This window comes from Rhinopithecus bieti, unplaced genomic scaffold (genome assembly GCF_001698545.2).
Source record: "Rhinopithecus bieti isolate Rb0 unplaced genomic scaffold, ASM169854v2 scaffold_32422, whole genome shotgun sequence".
Lineage (NCBI taxonomy): Eukaryota > Metazoa > Chordata > Mammalia > Primates > Cercopithecidae > Rhinopithecus > Rhinopithecus bieti.
The window spans coordinates 2916182-2933567 of NW_016814631.1; the positions used below are offsets into that span (position 1 = coordinate 2916182).

At 37.9% G+C, this 17386-nt stretch overlaps 1 protein-coding gene and 1 pseudogene across 7 annotated transcripts in view; one reads left to right on the forward strand and one right to left on the reverse strand.

Moving 5' to 3' along the window:
• Positions 1-5344, forward strand: part of LOC108515023 (homeobox protein VENTX pseudogene) — a 29890-nt pseudogene extending 24546 nt beyond the window's left edge.
• The window catches only part of STAU2 (staufen double-stranded RNA binding protein 2), a 344502-nt gene that overhangs the window by 233870 nt on the left and 93246 nt on the right, over positions 1-17386 (reverse strand). The gene's annotated exons all lie outside the window — the stretch shown is intronic.

The window sequence follows — 17386 nt, forward strand, 5'->3', positions numbered from 1 at the left end:
AAAAAAAAAAAAAAAAAAAAAAAAAAAACTATGTTAAGAGGATGAAAAGACAAACTATAAAAAGGGAGAAAAGATTTGCAAACCACATATCTAACAAAGGATTCATATCTAAAATATATACAAAACTCTCAAAACTCAACAGTAAAAAAAATAATTTTATAGAAAATGTGCATAAGAGAGACATTTCACCAAAGACACACAGCTAAACAGACACACAGATACACACACACACACACACACACACACACACTTACGCATATGAAAAGATATTTAACATCCCTAACCATTATGGAAATGTCAATTAAAGCCATAATGATATATCACACACCTATCAGAACGACCAAAATAAAAATATTGACAACCACAAATGCTGGGGAGGATGAGGAGAAACTGAATCTCTCATACATTCCTGATTGGGATGCGAGACAGCTCAGCAACTCTGGAAAATAGTGTAGCAGTTTCCTAGAATACTAAACATATATTTACTACACAACCCAGGTATCACACTCCTGTGTATTTATCCCAAAGAAATAAACATTTACATCTATACAAAATCCATACATATTCATAGCAGCTTTATTTGTAGAGCTAAAAACTGAAGAAAAACAAAACATCCCTCAATAGGTGAAGGGTTCAACAAACTGTGGTACACAGAACACTACTCAAAACATAGTATTCAAAAGTCACATACTATGATTCCATTTATGTAATATTCTTGAATATTAGAGACGGAGAACAGATACATGGTTGCCAAGGGCTAAAGATGGTAGGGAAGCAGAGGTGAAGAGAAGACTAGTAAGGGACAACATGAGGGAGAGCTTTGTGGTGACAGAATAATTCTGTATTTTTTTTTTTTTTTTTTTTTTTTTTTTTTGGAGACAGTCTCCCTCTGTTGCCCAGGCTGGAGTGCAGTGGTGTGATCATAGCTCACTGTAGCCTCAAATTCCTGGGATCAAGCAACCCTCCCACCTCAGCCTCCCAAGTAGCCAGGACAACACACATGGACCACTATGCCTAGCTAATTTATTTTTATTTTTGTACAGATGGGATCTCACTATGTTGCCCAGGCTGGTCTCACACTCCTGGCCCCAAGCTATCTGTCCCACCTGGGCCTCCCAAAGAGCCGAGATTATAGGCATCAGCCACCATGCCCGGCCAAGTTCTGTATCTTGATTGCTGCAGTGGTTGCATGAATCTACACGTGATAAAATGAAACAGAACTACAACACACACATTTACCAATGTCAGTATACTGGTTTGAAATATTGTCCTATAAGTCTGTAAAATGTAACCAATGGGGGAGACTGAGTGCAGAGTACATGGGCTTCTGTGTGCCATTTTTACAACTTTCAGTGAATCTCTAATTATTTCTAAATAAAAACATTTTTTAAAGGAAGACAGAAACAACTAAATCAATAGTAATTAGCTACATTCTGAAGTTTCCGAATATGTATCTTGAAAATTTACATCCCACATATACTATCATTCCTAGTATTTTCTTGAATGATTTTATTTCATGGTGATCTTTATTCTAGAAAAAAATACGTTTTGAAGTGAGGCTTCAATTATCTTACTTCACAGTATCCAAAATACCCAATAACAAAACTATTTCATAAAATGGGTTTTAGAATTTTACAGAAATAGATTTATAATCCAATTCTATAACTTACTACATAAATGACATGAGCAAATTAAACTTGAGTCTCTGTTTCTTCATAACTAAAACAAGGATAAAATATATATACTTTGGAGAACTACCATGTCTGTGTATACAGAAACTGGCAGTGTTCTACATACACTGGACTACATAACTTTTACTGTTACCATCTTATCTCCCTGAAGGTAACACACATTCCTATGGGCAGGAGCAATTTCACGTATTTCCCTTGAATCACCTTACTGCTGTCAGCATGGTGATAAGTATACAAAAAATACTCAACATGCAATTTTCTTTGAACTTTTAACCTCTGCCATTAAAATTACCCTTTTTCTTTACTGTAAATGGTTATACCTTGACTTTCTGAAAAGGGCTAGGTTTGGAGTCTTTCAGGTGTGTTTTGTTTTTCAAATGCGAGTTTTCTTGTTTTTGTTTTTTAGAGACAGAGTCTCTCTCTATCACACAGGCTGGAGTACAGTGGTACCATCATAGCTCACTGCAGCCTCAAACTTCTTGGCTCAGGAGATCCTCCTGCCTCAGCCTCCCCAGTAGCTGGGACTACAGGCCTGCATCACATGTCCAACTTATTTTTTAATTTTTTCTAGAGACGAAGTCTTGTTATGTTGCCCAGACTGGTCTCAAACTCCTGGCCTCAAGCAATCCTATCACCTTGGCCTCCCAAAGTGCTGGGCTGCCAGGCCAGCCTCCAATAAGAGTTTTTTGATGAAGCTAATATGTAGTTTCTAAAGGCATCAAGCCAAGAAAGACTAGTTCAACGGTGTAATAGTTCAGAGATGCAAAACACAGACCGAGATTTCCAAACATTCTGCACATCCCATATTCTTGTTTCTAACTCAGTCAGTGGAAAATATTTTTTTGATAGCCAATAAGTGGCATTTTTCCAGTGTCTCATCACTTCATAGAGATCATTATTCTTGCTTATCATTTAAGAATCCTATTTGTATTTAAATTGACTAACACTGCTACCCATTACCAGCTCCAGGTTGCTGACCCTGATCTTTTGCAATGTTCTAGAAATTATTTCTATACCCACCTATTCCTCATTATATTTGTTCCATCACAACAGAAATTATAAAAAAGATAATACCAACCCCACTCTGTAATTTGGTATCTTCTTTGAAGAATTTATTCTGCTATTTCCTCTCCTAGTTCTAAACTCCTAAAAGGAACTGTCAAGTAACCATCAAATAGGATTAATAAACTCAACTGTAATACTGCTCACTAAGCTTCTCTTACTCATAAAAGTCATATTAAAATGTACTGTGAGGGACAGTGCAGTTTGTATGACAGTGCAGTTTGTATCATCAATATATCACAACAAAAGTTTCAAACAAAACACTTTAGATATCTTTGAGAAGGTTTTAGATATCTTTGAGAGCATACTACTCAAAGATGCTCTATACTTTTTATTAGTTAAAATGTCTTCTACTATATATATACACATATATATAGTGCAAAGACAGTACAGAGTTCCCATATACCCTTCATCTAGGTTTCCCTAATGTTAGCAACTGACAAAAACAGAGTAACACTGGTCAAAACTGGAAACTGAACACTGATACAATAGTATTAAGTAAATCGCAGATTTTATTCAAAGATTTTATACTGTTTAAGTAACTGGTGACACTGGACTTCTAGATATGTTGGGGATAACTGAATATCCAGATGTCTTGGGAGAATTTCTATTATCATTTCTAATTTAACATGCTCCCAGCTGCTCTATGATGAGCTTTGATTCTCTATGAGAGCATGGAGTCACGGTAACATAGAATCTTCTGTTGGATGAAACCTTGGAAGTCATTTAGATAAATATTTTTTAAAGTATAAACTACGACCCATTAACAGGTCATATAATAAATTTAATAAACCACAACTATATATATATATATATTTTTTTTTGAGAGGGAGTCTTGCTCTGTTGCCTAGGCTGGAGTGCAGTGGCAGGATCTCGGCTCACTGCAAGCTCCGCCTCCCGGGTTCTGGCCATTCTCCTGCCTCAGCCTCCCAAGCAGCTGGGACTACAGGCGCCTGGCACCACGCCCGGCTAATTTTTTGTATTTTTAGTAGAGACGGGGTTTTACCATGTTAGCCAGGATGGTCTCGATCTCCTGACCTCATGATCCACCTGCTGTGGCCTCCCAGAGTGTTGGGATTACAGGCGTGAGCCACTGCACCCAGCCCACAACTATAATTTTTAATAAAATAGAAAATATTAGAGTATAATACAGATGTTAAGGGTATTACTGCTTCATAAATCTTTTGTTTTAGTGATATTTGTTAAAATGTATATCTGTGTGGATGTAGGTATTTATGTACCAGGTCATATTATTTTTAAAAATTCCTTAGCACAGGCCAGAGACAAAAATGTTTTAAAAGTCACTCATCTATATCAAACCAAAGAAAGAAAGTTCTCTTTAATATTCCTGACAAATTATAACCCCCATCTCTAACTAAACACTATTAAAGGTAGAATATTTGCTACTTATACATCAGACAGTAATACGTATTAGGAAATTTTTAATGTGGAACCAACATTTCTCTGTTGACTTTTGATCTACAACTCACAAAAAGGGCGGGTTTTTTCCTTCTAAAGAAAAATACTGTGCAATCCTATTTCTTTTTTTCATCAAATCAGTGAACAGAAGTTGTTACACCTAGAAATCAAAAGTTCCAAAAGAAAGTTTCCTTTTCAGTTCCCAAGAAGAGACTCTAAAAATAAAGGGCAATAATAGAAGAACAGAAAATATATATACGTAAGGACTCTAAACGAAAGAATAGAAGCAATGCCAAGCAAAAACATCAAGTCAATGAAAGAACATCTTTGTAGAAATGATATAAATAGTGGATCCTGCCCCTGGCCAGCCCCGCCCGGTCTTCCCTCGGGCCCACCTGACCGCCATACGTCCCTCCTCCTCCCCACCTCGTGGCCAGCAGCAGCCCTCTAACTTTGGCTCTGTGGACTGGCTCTCCCAAAACAGCTGCTCACACCCCCAGGCCTGCCGACGTCTCCCTGAGGAGCCTCCCTGGCCCGGGTCAGGCATCCAGCTCCTAGGAGGCCCCTCAGGCCGTCAGCATCACAGAGGTTAGGTCCTCAAACCTGCCTCCGCCGGAGAGGACCGTGGCCGTGTAAAGGGCCAAACACCTGGCGGGCTCCCCGGCGTCCCCACAGTCTTCACCACGGAGCAGGTCCGCGCCTTGGAGAGCGTCTTCCGGCAAGACCAGTACCTGGGCCCTATGGAGCGGAAGAGACTGGCCAGGGAGATGCAGCTGTCGGAGGTCCAGATAAAAACCTGGTTTCAAAATCGCCAGATAAAACACAAACGGCAAATGCAGGACTCCCAGCTGAACAGCCCCTTCTTGGGGGTCACTCCACATACCCCCGGCTTTCCACTCACCGTCTTCTAGCCTTGCCAAAGGCCTGCAGCTGCTGTGCCCTTAGGCGCCACTACCTGGGCCCCAGGTTCTGATGCTGCCCACTGGCTCCTTCTGGGATCTCTGCCAAACGGAACAAGAGGCTCTGGCCTCTGAGTGGGCTTCCTGCTGAGGGCAGCCTCTGGCCTATCACCCTGCAAAGCCCAGGAAGTGGCATGCATACGCTGGGACCAGCCCTGTCCGCGGGACCCTGGGGCCTGGTGTGCTCTGCTGGAGACAGGGGACGCATTTTGAGGAAATGTCTCTGACTCCAGGCCTCCCATACACGTGGTCTGTGCAGATCGCACCTGGCGCCTACACGGAGGACTCGGCTGTTCTGTTTACACTGTGGCGGCACCTCTCATCCTGACTCAAGCAAAGGTTCTCAAGATTTCTGGAGAATATATTTATTAAAGCCACCTCTTCACCGAAAGTTACCAAAAGGGTCGGTTTGGGAAGTAAATGTAGGGTCAGTGTACAGAGTCAAACGCAGAAGTGGGCTTGTTATGAGTAGGGCTTTCAGCATAAGATAAAAGGATAATTTGTTTTTTTTTTAAAGTGTTGGAAAACTGGTTTGCCAGTTGGAAAATAAAGGTTGTAAGCTTTGTGTGTAAAAAAGAAAACCATGAAGGATTGGAAGGGGGAAAACAAAAAGAAATTATATAAATAAAATTATCAAACTCAGGCAGATAATTTCATAGACGTATGCATTACTTACTAGCAAATCTTCTCATTTTGGAAAATGTTTCACTTTTAATTTTTTTTAAACACACAAAGAAGAAAACTTCCACATTCAAAAGAAAGACTAAACCATGCACAAATGAACCCTTTCTGTTTCCTTTAACAGACAAGGAAGTGATTTCATGAAATTTATTAAAACTGTTATTTCTGGTCAGGCGCGGTGGCTCACGCTTGTAATCCCAGCACTTTGGGAGGCCAAGGCAGGCAGATCACGAGGTCAGGAGTTCAAGACCAGCCTGGCCAACACAGTGAAACCCCGTCTCCACTAAAAATACAAAAAAAAAAACTTAGCCGGGCGTGCTGGCGGGTGTGCTGGCAGGCGCCTGTAATACCAGCTACTCGGAAGGCTGAAGCAGGAGAATCGCTTGAACCCGGGAGGTGGAAGTTGCAGTGAGCGGAGATCACGCCATTGCACTCCAGCCTGGGTGACAGAGCAAGACTCCGTCTCAAAAAAAAAAAAAAAAAAGCTGTTATTTCTGTCCAATCCCAAACAACCAAAGCAACCAAAGTACTTCATGTCATTAAATATATATGTGTAACACACTTACACATACATATATATAGATATTCACCAAACCTGTATTGAACTATCTGGCCACTTCATACTACTCAAAAGGCAGATTCTTAGCAAAATATATGACAGACAAAAATGAATTCTGAAGTAAAAAAATCCACCAACTAGATAAAACTCAATATACTCCATACTTAAGGGGACATCTTAGGGCTTAATTAAAGCCCTGCTACTCTTACTTTGCCCCAAATTCAAACTATAGTATCAGTTTTCAAGATAATAGCAATTGAAAAGCATTAAAGAAAGGAGGAAGCAATATGCAAAGGTGCACTAACAAAAACAAGAAATAAGGCGACAATCTGACTGCCAAGAATGATTTGGAAAGTAACTAAAAGCACATTTGAGTACTCTAGAAACAGATGTCTAGGATTATCTGGTATAAGGACAAACCGTGTATATATCTCATGAGGCTTATGATAATACTTATTGTTTATAAGGTTGACAATGAGTCAACAGGAAGGATTCTTTATGCTAAGAATTGTGGCATTTTCTATTTAAGGATATAAAAAATATACGCCATAACTTTTAGAAATTATTTGTATCCAAAATTACTGAACTAAGTAAAGTTTTAGTTTCCAAAAAAAAGTGAATCCTCAGCAATGTGAGGAAGCTAGCTGTCCCGAACAATTGTCCCTAAGGAGTGTGGTTAACTGTAATTCTTACCTTCTTCTTTACTTCTTTCAAAAGTTCTACGACTATTTAAATTATCTCATAATCTTTGATGTTAATAGAGGGTAATGTGTTTTAGGTTGTGGGGACCAGTATTTAAATGACTGGACATAGAACTACCTGAGGAAGTTTTAAAAAACACTAGGGTTCAAGCTCTGCAATCAGAAATTCTGATTTAATTAGTTGAGATAAAGTCTGGGCATCAGAATTTTTAAAGCTGCCCAGGAAAGCCTGATGTTCTGTTAGGGTTGGGAACCGCTTAGGTAAATAGTTTTCTTCATGACACCTTTAGGAATTTTTAAGAGAGATACAGTATGCAGCATTTCCAAAATTTGTCTTCAAATCCCTTTTACCATGGAACATCTTATACAACACTGACTTAGGTAACGCTTCATCTGAAAATCAAGGTAAATATTAAGTTTAGAATCAAGTTGTATAACTTTTGAATTTTGTAAAAGTTCTAATGTGGTTAGGAAGAAGGAAGGGGAGGGAAAAAAGAAAAGGAGGACTTACTTTATCTTGCTACCACATTTTTTATATTACAAAAATTCCAAATGAAATATTTTAATTTTAACTTAAAATTTCACAGTTTATTTTAATCATGCTTATATTAAGCCTGTGACTCAAAAGTATTTACATGTTGTGAAAGTTAATTCCAAAGATAAAACCATGCTGCCCTCTAATGGTTCAAGATAAATATTTTTACCTATACATACTAGTAAGGTGATAAATACAATTTTATTATTTTATAAATGGGAGGATTATATTATATACTAGAAAAGAAAAAAAAGATTTTAATTTTTGGTATAACTGAGCTCAAAAAATTAACTATGACTGCTATGTTCAAGCTCAAGACCCTTTTAACTGTCCAGGCACGCTGGCCGACGCCCTGTAATCCCAACACATTGGGAGGCCAAGCCAGGAGGATTGGTTGAGCCCATGAGTTTGAGACCAGCCTGAGCAACACAGTGAGACCCCATCTCTACAAAAAATAAAAAATTAGCCAGACATCACGGTGTCCCAACTACTAGAGAGGCTGAGGTGGAAGGATCACTTGAGCCCAGAAGGTCATGACTGCACTGAGCCATGATCGTGCAACTGTACTTTCAGCCTAGGTGACAGAACAAGACTGTCTCAAAAAAAAAAAAAAAAGAAAGAACTCTTTTAATTATCAAGCCATTTCTTAAACTACCATATTTGCCTATGCATGTGTAAATCAGGATAAAAATGTTCACCTCGTCTGCATTCTGCAATAGCCGTATCTAATTTAGCTTCTTTTTCAAATAAATCTATGGCAATAGTGTTCAAATTTGAATGCTCATACCCCACAAAAAAAAATTTAGAAAATTACACATATTCTTGCATATTTCTTCTTATAGCTAAAGTTTTGATTCACATTTTAAAAATTTCATTAAGTACTTGCAAAAGAAAATTAGAAAATTACAGTAAATTAGAAAAGTAGTTTCTAATTTACTGTAAATATTTACATCTTAAAATAAAATTATGTCACTCTTTTAAGTGTATCCAAAGAAACTGAACTATCAAAGCAAGCTGACATCCATCCTTATCTACTTAAAAAATACATAAATTCTGTTAAATACAACAGAAATTTTACACCAGTTGTATCTTGTTTAACTTACATTTTACTGCACTTTCTCCAAATAATTTTATCCTAATTTCATATTTTATAACTAGAAGTCTTTTATTTCTCATTCTACCATAATTCTATGAAACAAAAATGGACATATTAATTACAATTATAGATCATATTTCCATGTAAGTTAAAAAATATTTTGTGCAATGAGCAATTATTGCAATTATTAGCAGATAATGAAACAAATATTATAAATTTTAATACATAATTTTTTAATTCCTTTTTATTATTATTATTTTTTTTAGACAGAGTCTTGCTTTGTCATCCAGGCTGGATTGCAGTGGCGGGATCTCAGCTCACTGCAAGCTCCGACTCCCGGGTTCACACCATTCTCCTGCCTCAGCCTACCAAGTAGCTGGCACTACAGGTGCCCACCACCATGCCCGGCTAATTTTTTTTTGTATTTTTAGTAGAGACAAGGTTTCACCACCATGTTAGCCAGAATGGTCTCAATCTCCTGACCTCGTGATCCACCCGCCTCAGCTTCCCAAAGTGCTGGGATTACAGGCGTGAGTCACTGTGCCCGGCCACGTAATTTTCAAACAAAAAGTAAAATATTAATGGATATGAACCTCACTGACATTTATAGACTTTTTTTCTTTATATTGATGTATCTAAAAAAGAATATTTCTTACTGCTAAAATGAGATAGGTTCTCAATTCTACTCTTATTTCACTTATTTCAGGTATAATCACTAAGAAATGTAATTCACATTAAAAATTAAATCACTCTGAGTTTTGTTATAACAAGGTCACTCAATTTTTTCTATGCCAAAACATACACTGTGATCTACCATCAGAATATTTTTAGTGATGTGGCAACTGATGTTAGGTCCCTTTACAATTTGTTGAAAGCAAATAACTAGAAACTACCTGACTTATGAAGGATTCATTACACATTTGCTACAATTATTCAGTTTCTCCATTTCTGGGAAGTATTCCAAAACAGTATTACTATGACTTATCAAATGATTATGAATTATATCTGCTATTGTTTCCCTTAGCAGTTTAATTTTATATACTCCGAAAGGGTAGAAAACATCAAAACACTGTTAATTTCAATATCCTTTTGCTAAAATAACATGTTTTATAAAATGCTTTCATCTTATCATACACTTCAAATATATTCTGCCCAAACGGTAGAGCAGCATACAGTTTTGGTAAACACCCACTGTCAACCAAATGCCAAATCAGACTATCAAAAAAAAAAAAATCTGCCTTTATTTCTCAACTCAAATACATTTCAGGCTTAAACAAAAAAGATTTTAAACTTGTCTCATAAAACAAGGCCCAAATATACACTATACACAACAGACACCAAAAACAGAGAAGGGCTAAAAAGTTATACTAGCTTAATGAAAACAGAAAGCAGTGATTGTTATGCTGATTATCAGACAAAGCAGAATTCAAGCAAAAAGGTATTAATGGCTAACACTAGGTATTAATGCTCAAATCTACAATTCTTCAGTGATATATAACAGTTATAAATACCTATGCACCAAATAACGCAGCAGCCACCGGAAGCCAAAAACTACAGGAGATGCAAGGGTATATAAACAGAAGCACATAAATACTAAGACATTTTAACCCCCCACTCTCAGTACAAGACAGATCAAGTAGACCAAAAAAAAAAAAACACACCATATAAAAGACCAAAGCAACAAAATCTTACAGAAGATGTTATGTTTATATGTGTGTACACATGATCCTCCATTTGATCTCAAAGAAAGCATAAGGAGGTGCCACAAGGTGGAGATATTACAGTCTCAAATCAAAATACAACAAACTAGAAATTAATAACAAAATTTTAAAAAGCAAAGGGCCCTTCTACTTGAAAAATAAAACCTTTATTAAACAATTTGTACATGAAAGGGAAAATACAAACTGGAAAAACAATACTGAAAGAATAATGAAAATACTACATAGCAGAAACTATAGTACAAATGGAAAACAATGGTCAAAGGAGAATTCATAACCTTCAATAGTTATAGTAATAAAAGTATTCAAATAAATGAATTAAATTCAACATAAATTTTTAGAAGGCATATAATATTACTAATTTTACATCAGATTTTATTTGCTCATTTTTTTCTTCTATATTTATACTGGTATTAGATTGAAACTTCCTTTTCTGTACTGTCTTTACCAGGTTTAGGTGTCAATGACAACTTTATTTGCTAAAAAGAATTCAGAGGCTGGGTGCAGTGGTTCATGCCTGTAATCCCAGCACTTTGGGAGGCCGAGGCATGCAGATCACCTGAGGTCAGGAGTTCGAGACCAGCCAGGCCAAAATGGTGAAACCTTGTCTCTACTAAAAGTACAAAAATTAGCTGGGCGTGGTGGCACACACCTGTAATCCCAGCTACTCGAGAAGCTGAGGCACAAGAATCGCTTGAACCCAGGAGGCGGAGGTTGCAGTGAGGCAAGATTGCACCACTGCACTCCAGCCTGGCGACAGAGCAAGACTCCATATCAAAACAAAACAAAACAAAACAAAACTATTTAAAAGGTACAATAGTCACACTCAGTAACATGGGGTTTTAAGAAGTATCTTGGGGGGCTGGGCACAGTGGCTCACACCTGCATTCCCAGCACTTTTGGAGGCCGAGGTGGGCAAATCACCTGAGGTCAGGAGTTCGAGACCAGCCTGACCAACATGGTAAAACCCCATCTCTACTAAAAAAAAAATAAAAATTAGCCGGGTGTGGTGGCCCATGCCTGTAGTCCCAGCCACTTGGGAGGATGAGGCATGAGAATCTCTTGAACTCAGGTAGGAGGTTGCAGTGAGCGAAGATCATGCCACTGCACTCCAGCCTGGATGACAGAGCAAGACTCCATCTCAATTTAAAAAAAAAATATCGCCGGGCGCGGTGGCTCACGCCTGTACTCCCAGCACTTTGGGAGGCCGATGACGGGCGGATCACAAGGTCAGGAGTCGAGACCATCCTGGCTAACACGTGAAACCCCGTCTCTACCTAAAAATTACAAAAAACTAGCCGGGTGAGGTGGGCGCCTGTTAGTCCCAGCTACTCTGGAGGCTGAGGCAGGGAATGGCGTAAACCCGGGAGGCGGAGCCTTGCAGTGAGCTGAGATCCGGCCACTGCCACTCCAGTCCAGGTGACAGAGCGGAGACTCCGCCTCAAAAAAAAAAAAAATATTCTTTGGGAAGTTTCACCACCATTTAATCATAATGTTTCTATGGAAAAATGCTTCTAAGTTTCCAGTAAACCAACATAAAAACAAAGTTGGAACATGGCCTATTTGATGATCACCCAAAATCATACCCAGAATTTTTAGACACAATATTACATTTCCAAGAAATTATGTTATTGCAAGAAACTTCTATAAACATTGTAACATAAACCCTCTTAATAGTCAAAGCAAATTGTTTTTAAAAACCAACTTATGCTGGGCATGGTGCGCTCATGCCTGTAATCCCAGCACTTTGGGAGCCCAAGGCGGGTGAGTCACGAGGTCAGGAGTTTAAGACCAGCCTGGCCAACATGGTGAAACCCTGTCTCTACTAAAAATACAAAAATTAGCTGAGCATGGTGGCACGTCCCTGTAGTCCCAGCTACTCCAGAGGCTGAGGCAGAAGAATCGCTTGAACTCAGGAGGGGGGGGTGGCGTGGGGGGAGAACAAAACCACTGTTCCCCAGCCTGGGTGACAAGGGAAAACCCCAACTAAAAAAAAAAAAAAAAACAGCAACGAAAAAAAAACCAACCATACTTAAAATTCTTTCTAAATCCAATGGACATTAAAACTTCACAAAACCTTTACTGAAAATCAGTATTTGAAGAAAATGCATAAAAAGTGATTGAGTATTAAGGAGAAACAGCTGGTGGATAACATTGTTTTTTGATTCATAAAGGAACCCTCCAAAACAAAGCAGAAAAAAAAACTTCAAAAGTTTCAAAATTTTTAGAGCAATGACTGGCAACCTATATAAATCTTTCAGAATTCTGAATACTGAAAGCCCACGTATTTATATGTCACATGACATTAAAAAGAACTTCACGGCCAGGCTTAGTGGCTCACACCCATAATACCAGCACTTTGGGAGGCCAAGGCAGGTGGATCACCTGAGGTGGGGAGTTCAAGACCAGCCTGACCAACATGGAGAGACCTGTCTCTACTAAAAATACAAAATTAGCCTGGCATGGTGGCGCATGCCTGTTGTCCCAGCTACTCAAGAGGCTGAGGCAGGAGAATTGCTTGAACCTGGGAGGTGAAGGTTGCAGTGAGCTGAGATCGCGCCACTGCACTCCACCCTGGGCAACAAGAGCGAAACTCTGTCTCAAAAAAAGAAAAAAAGAGCTTCATAATTTAAACTGTCATTGTACCCAGATTTTTTTTTAAACACAATAAGCATTGTTAAGCAAGATTTTGCTCAACTGAACAGAAAATAAAGGTATTTGTGAGAGAGCATTGCTTCAAACACAAAATAAACCAAGTATTGTATTTGTTTTTCAGAGCTTGAGCAACAGATTAATAAAATTAGCCTCAAATAAAAGAATAGAGAACACTATTCATTTCACCCATTCTAGATAGACCCCTTGTTGTAAAAACACTTTTAAAATTAAGAATTGGCTCTGTTGACTTATGCTTTTGTTTTTGTTTAAAGGGGATATGAAAAATGTTAAACCTTTTGTGACATATCCTGTAATCCCAGCACTTTGGGAGGCCAACGTGGGCAGATCACAAGGTCAGGAGTTCGAGACCAGCCTGACCAACATGTTGAAACCCTGTCTCTACTAAAAACACAAAAATTAGCTGGGCACAGTGGTGCGCGCCTGTAATCCCAGCTACTCAGGAGGCTGAGGCAGGAGAATCGCTTGAACCTGGGAGGCAAAGTTGCAGTGAGCTGAGATCATGTCATTGCACTCCAGCCTGGGCGACACAGCAAGACACCGGCTTGGGGAAAAAAAATTGTATTTAACAAACACACAGGTATTTTAAACAGTCTCTAATCTAAAATTAAGTGGTGATCCCTGCGCCTGCCTGGCTGCCTCTAAAAGCAGAACAAAGGAGCATGGAGTCCTGAAGTTCTATCATGGTAAATGTATTACCAAGTTATTAGTATCTGAATACTAACTCTGTGGCAAGAAAATAGACTAGATATTCCTTGGGAATGAACGTTAAGAAAGCTGAAAGACCAAAGATAAAATGAATGGCTACCATGCTAGACAAGGCAGAAGAGGTATGTGTATAAAATGCTGCATATAATTACACAAGGCCACAGATTTTCCAAAGCTCATGTTTAAATCCTAACTTAATGACTCCTTATATAAATGCACAGTTTTCTAAGGGAGAAATGATTCTCTGGGTTACAGTGGCAGTATTATTCCAGGGTCAACTAAATTTTAACCACGGGCCAAAAATATTCATATGTAATAGAGAATCAGCCATTCCTTCTATAAAGCATATACCCAGAAATAATAACAGAATCACAGCCTGATTTTATTAATTTTTTTAATTAAGCAGACGTAAATTCTTTTAAGTTTCCCACAGTAACAACAGGAACAACAATGTTCCCACAGTAACAACAACACAGTATAACAACAATTGTACAAATACACTGATATTTAGATTATTTAAAGGAACTCAAAACACTACGGTAAAGTAAGGTAAAGGGCCATGCATAGTCACTGAATTACTTTATTAAAACCTGAAAACAACACTGTAAGGAAGCATTATTTATTCTCCTAACTTACAGGTGAGTTAACTGAGAATTAGAAGTCGAATAACCTGCTCAAATCCACACAGCTATGATTCCAACTCCAGAGTTTGTACTTGTAACGAAACAAGTTAAAATGCAATAAAGGCTAACAATTATAACAACAATTAGTGCACAAAGGCAGAAGCTAAGCAACTGAACCAGCCTATCATTCTGTCCTCAAACACCCTATAAGGTAAATATCATTTTAGCCTCTAGAAAAACATTTACAATGTTTCTGGCCAAATGCTTCAGAAGCAAAAACCTGGCGCTTTCTTATAAATATTTTAGCCTCAAAGAAAATGGAGGATTACAAAATGTATTTTTAAAATCAATGTTATTGAGGTAAAATTTACATTTAATGAAACGTGCCTATTTTAGGCTCATAGTTGGATGAATTTTGACATACACTCATATTAACAATCACCAAAATGAAACCACAGAACATTTCTATCACTCCCAAAAGTTTCCTTGTATAGGAAATTCCCACCCCCCAAATCTAGGCAATCAAAGAACGTCTTTCTGTCACTATGGATTAGTTTTGCCTATTCTAGAATTCCACAAAAATAGAATCTTACAGTATCTACACTATGTATCTGTCCTGTCTTCTTTTGCTCAGCATAGTTTCTGAGATTCATGCATATCATTGGATGAATCACAAGTTTTCCTGCTGAATAGTATTCCAAGTAATTGTTATGTTACAGTGTAACCATTTACCTAGTGGTAGATATTTGGGTTGTTTCCAATTTGGGGCTACAAACATTCATGTACAAGCCTTTGAATGGCCATATATTTTCATTTATCTTAAATACCACATGGAATTTGCTGGGTGGTAAGATAAGTACTATATGCTTAACTTCATAAGAACAGAATAAACTCTGACAAGGTGCCTGTACCATTTTATATCCCCAGCAGCAATGTATGAGACTTCCAGTTGCCCCACCATGACACTAGGTGTTGTCAGTCTTTTTAAACTTTAGCTATGGTTTTAATTTGCATTTCCCTGATGACTAATCACTTTGAGCATCTCTTCATGTGTTTATTAGCCATTCTTATCTCTTCTTTATTGTCTATTCAAAAATATTGTCCAGTTTTGTCTTATTAATGAGTTGGAGGTATTCCTTTATATATTCTGAAGTCCTCTTTCAAATACATGTATTACAAGCGTTTCCTTCTAATATATGTCTTGCTTTTTCATTTTGTAAAGTGTCTTTCAAGTACCAGAAGTTTAAATTTTGATGACATGTAATTTCTCAATTTTTGCATGATCCATGCTTTTTGTGTTCTAAGAATTGTCTATTTCCAAAGTAGCAAAGTATGTTCTTCTGGAAATTTTACTTTAACTTTTACATATAGGTCTAAGGCCCATTTCTGAATTATTTTTGTCTACGATGTGAAGTCAAGGTTCAGGTTTTTTTTGTTGTTGTTGTTGTTGTTGTTTTTTTGAGATGAAGTTTCACTCCTGTTGCCAGGCTAGAGTGCAATGGGGCAATCTCAGCTCACCACAACCTCCGCCTCCCAGGTTCAAGCAATTCTCCTGCCTCAGCCTCCCGAGTAGCTGGGGTTACAGGCATACACCACCATGCCAAGCTAATTTTGTATTTTTAGTAGAGACAGGGTTTCTCCATGTTGGTTAGGCTGGTCTCGAACTCCCAACCTCAGGTGATCCACCTGCCTTGGCCTCCCAAAGTGCTGTGATTACAGGCATGAGCCACTGCGCCCGGCCCAGGTTCTTTTTTTTTTTTTCTGTCTGAAAGGTCAATTATTTTACTATTATTTGTTGGAAAGAGTATCCTTTCCCCATTAGCACCTTCACTGGAATTTTGAAAGAATTAAATGACCATATGTGGACTGATCTATTTCTTGCTTCCATATTCCAGAGATCAGCAAACTTCTGTAAAGGGCCAGATATAAAATATTTTGGGCTTTGCAGGCCATATGATCTATCACATCTATTTGACTCTGCTGTTGTAACACAAAAGCAGACTATAAATAAGCAAGTACATACAATACATAAGCAAGTGACTGTGGCTGTGTTCCAGTGAAACTTTACTGACACACACTAAAATTTCAATTTCATTTAAATGTCATGTGTTATAAAATATCATCTTACTTTTAATGTTTTTCCAACCATTTGCAAATGTAAAAAACATTACTTAGTTTGCAAGTCATACAAAAACAGACAAGCCAGATGTGACCCATGGGCTATAGTTTGCCAACTGCTGTATTATTCTGTCCCACTGATCCACATATCTGTCCCTATGTCAATTTTCTGTTGTCTTGATTACTGTGGCTTTATAGCAAATCTTTAAGTCAGGTGGTGTGGGCCAGCCAATTTTGTTTTCTTTTCAAAATTGTTTTGGCTACTGCAGGTCCTTTGCATCTCCAAATGTCAGCACTACCTTAATTTTATCAAAGAAAAAAATAAAACCTACTATGATTTTGATTACAATTGCATTGCATCTCCACATTAACTTTGGGAGGATTGAAATCTTAAATAATAGTCTTCTTTAATTTAAGCAATATTTTATAGCCTTCAGTATACAGGTTGTGTACCTATTTTATTAAATTGATCTCTGAATATGATGTTTTCATGCTATTTAATTCCCCAACTGCTCATTACTATTTAGCAGAAATACCATTGATTTTTGTATACTAACCTTGCAACTTGTGGCCTTACTAAACTCATTTTTTCAGTAGCTTTTCAGTAGTTTCTATTTAATATTTTCTACATACAGAATCATGGTGTCTATGATGACAGTTTTATGTCTCCGATTCCAATATTCCCCCATCTGTTTCTTCTTACTGTTGCACTTGATAGTACTCAAGTATAACGTGGGGTTCTTTGTTGTTTTTTTGAGGCGGGGTCTCACTGTGTTGCCAAGGCTGGAATGCAGTGGTGATCACAGCTCACTGAAGCCTTGACCTCCCAGGCCCAGGCAATCC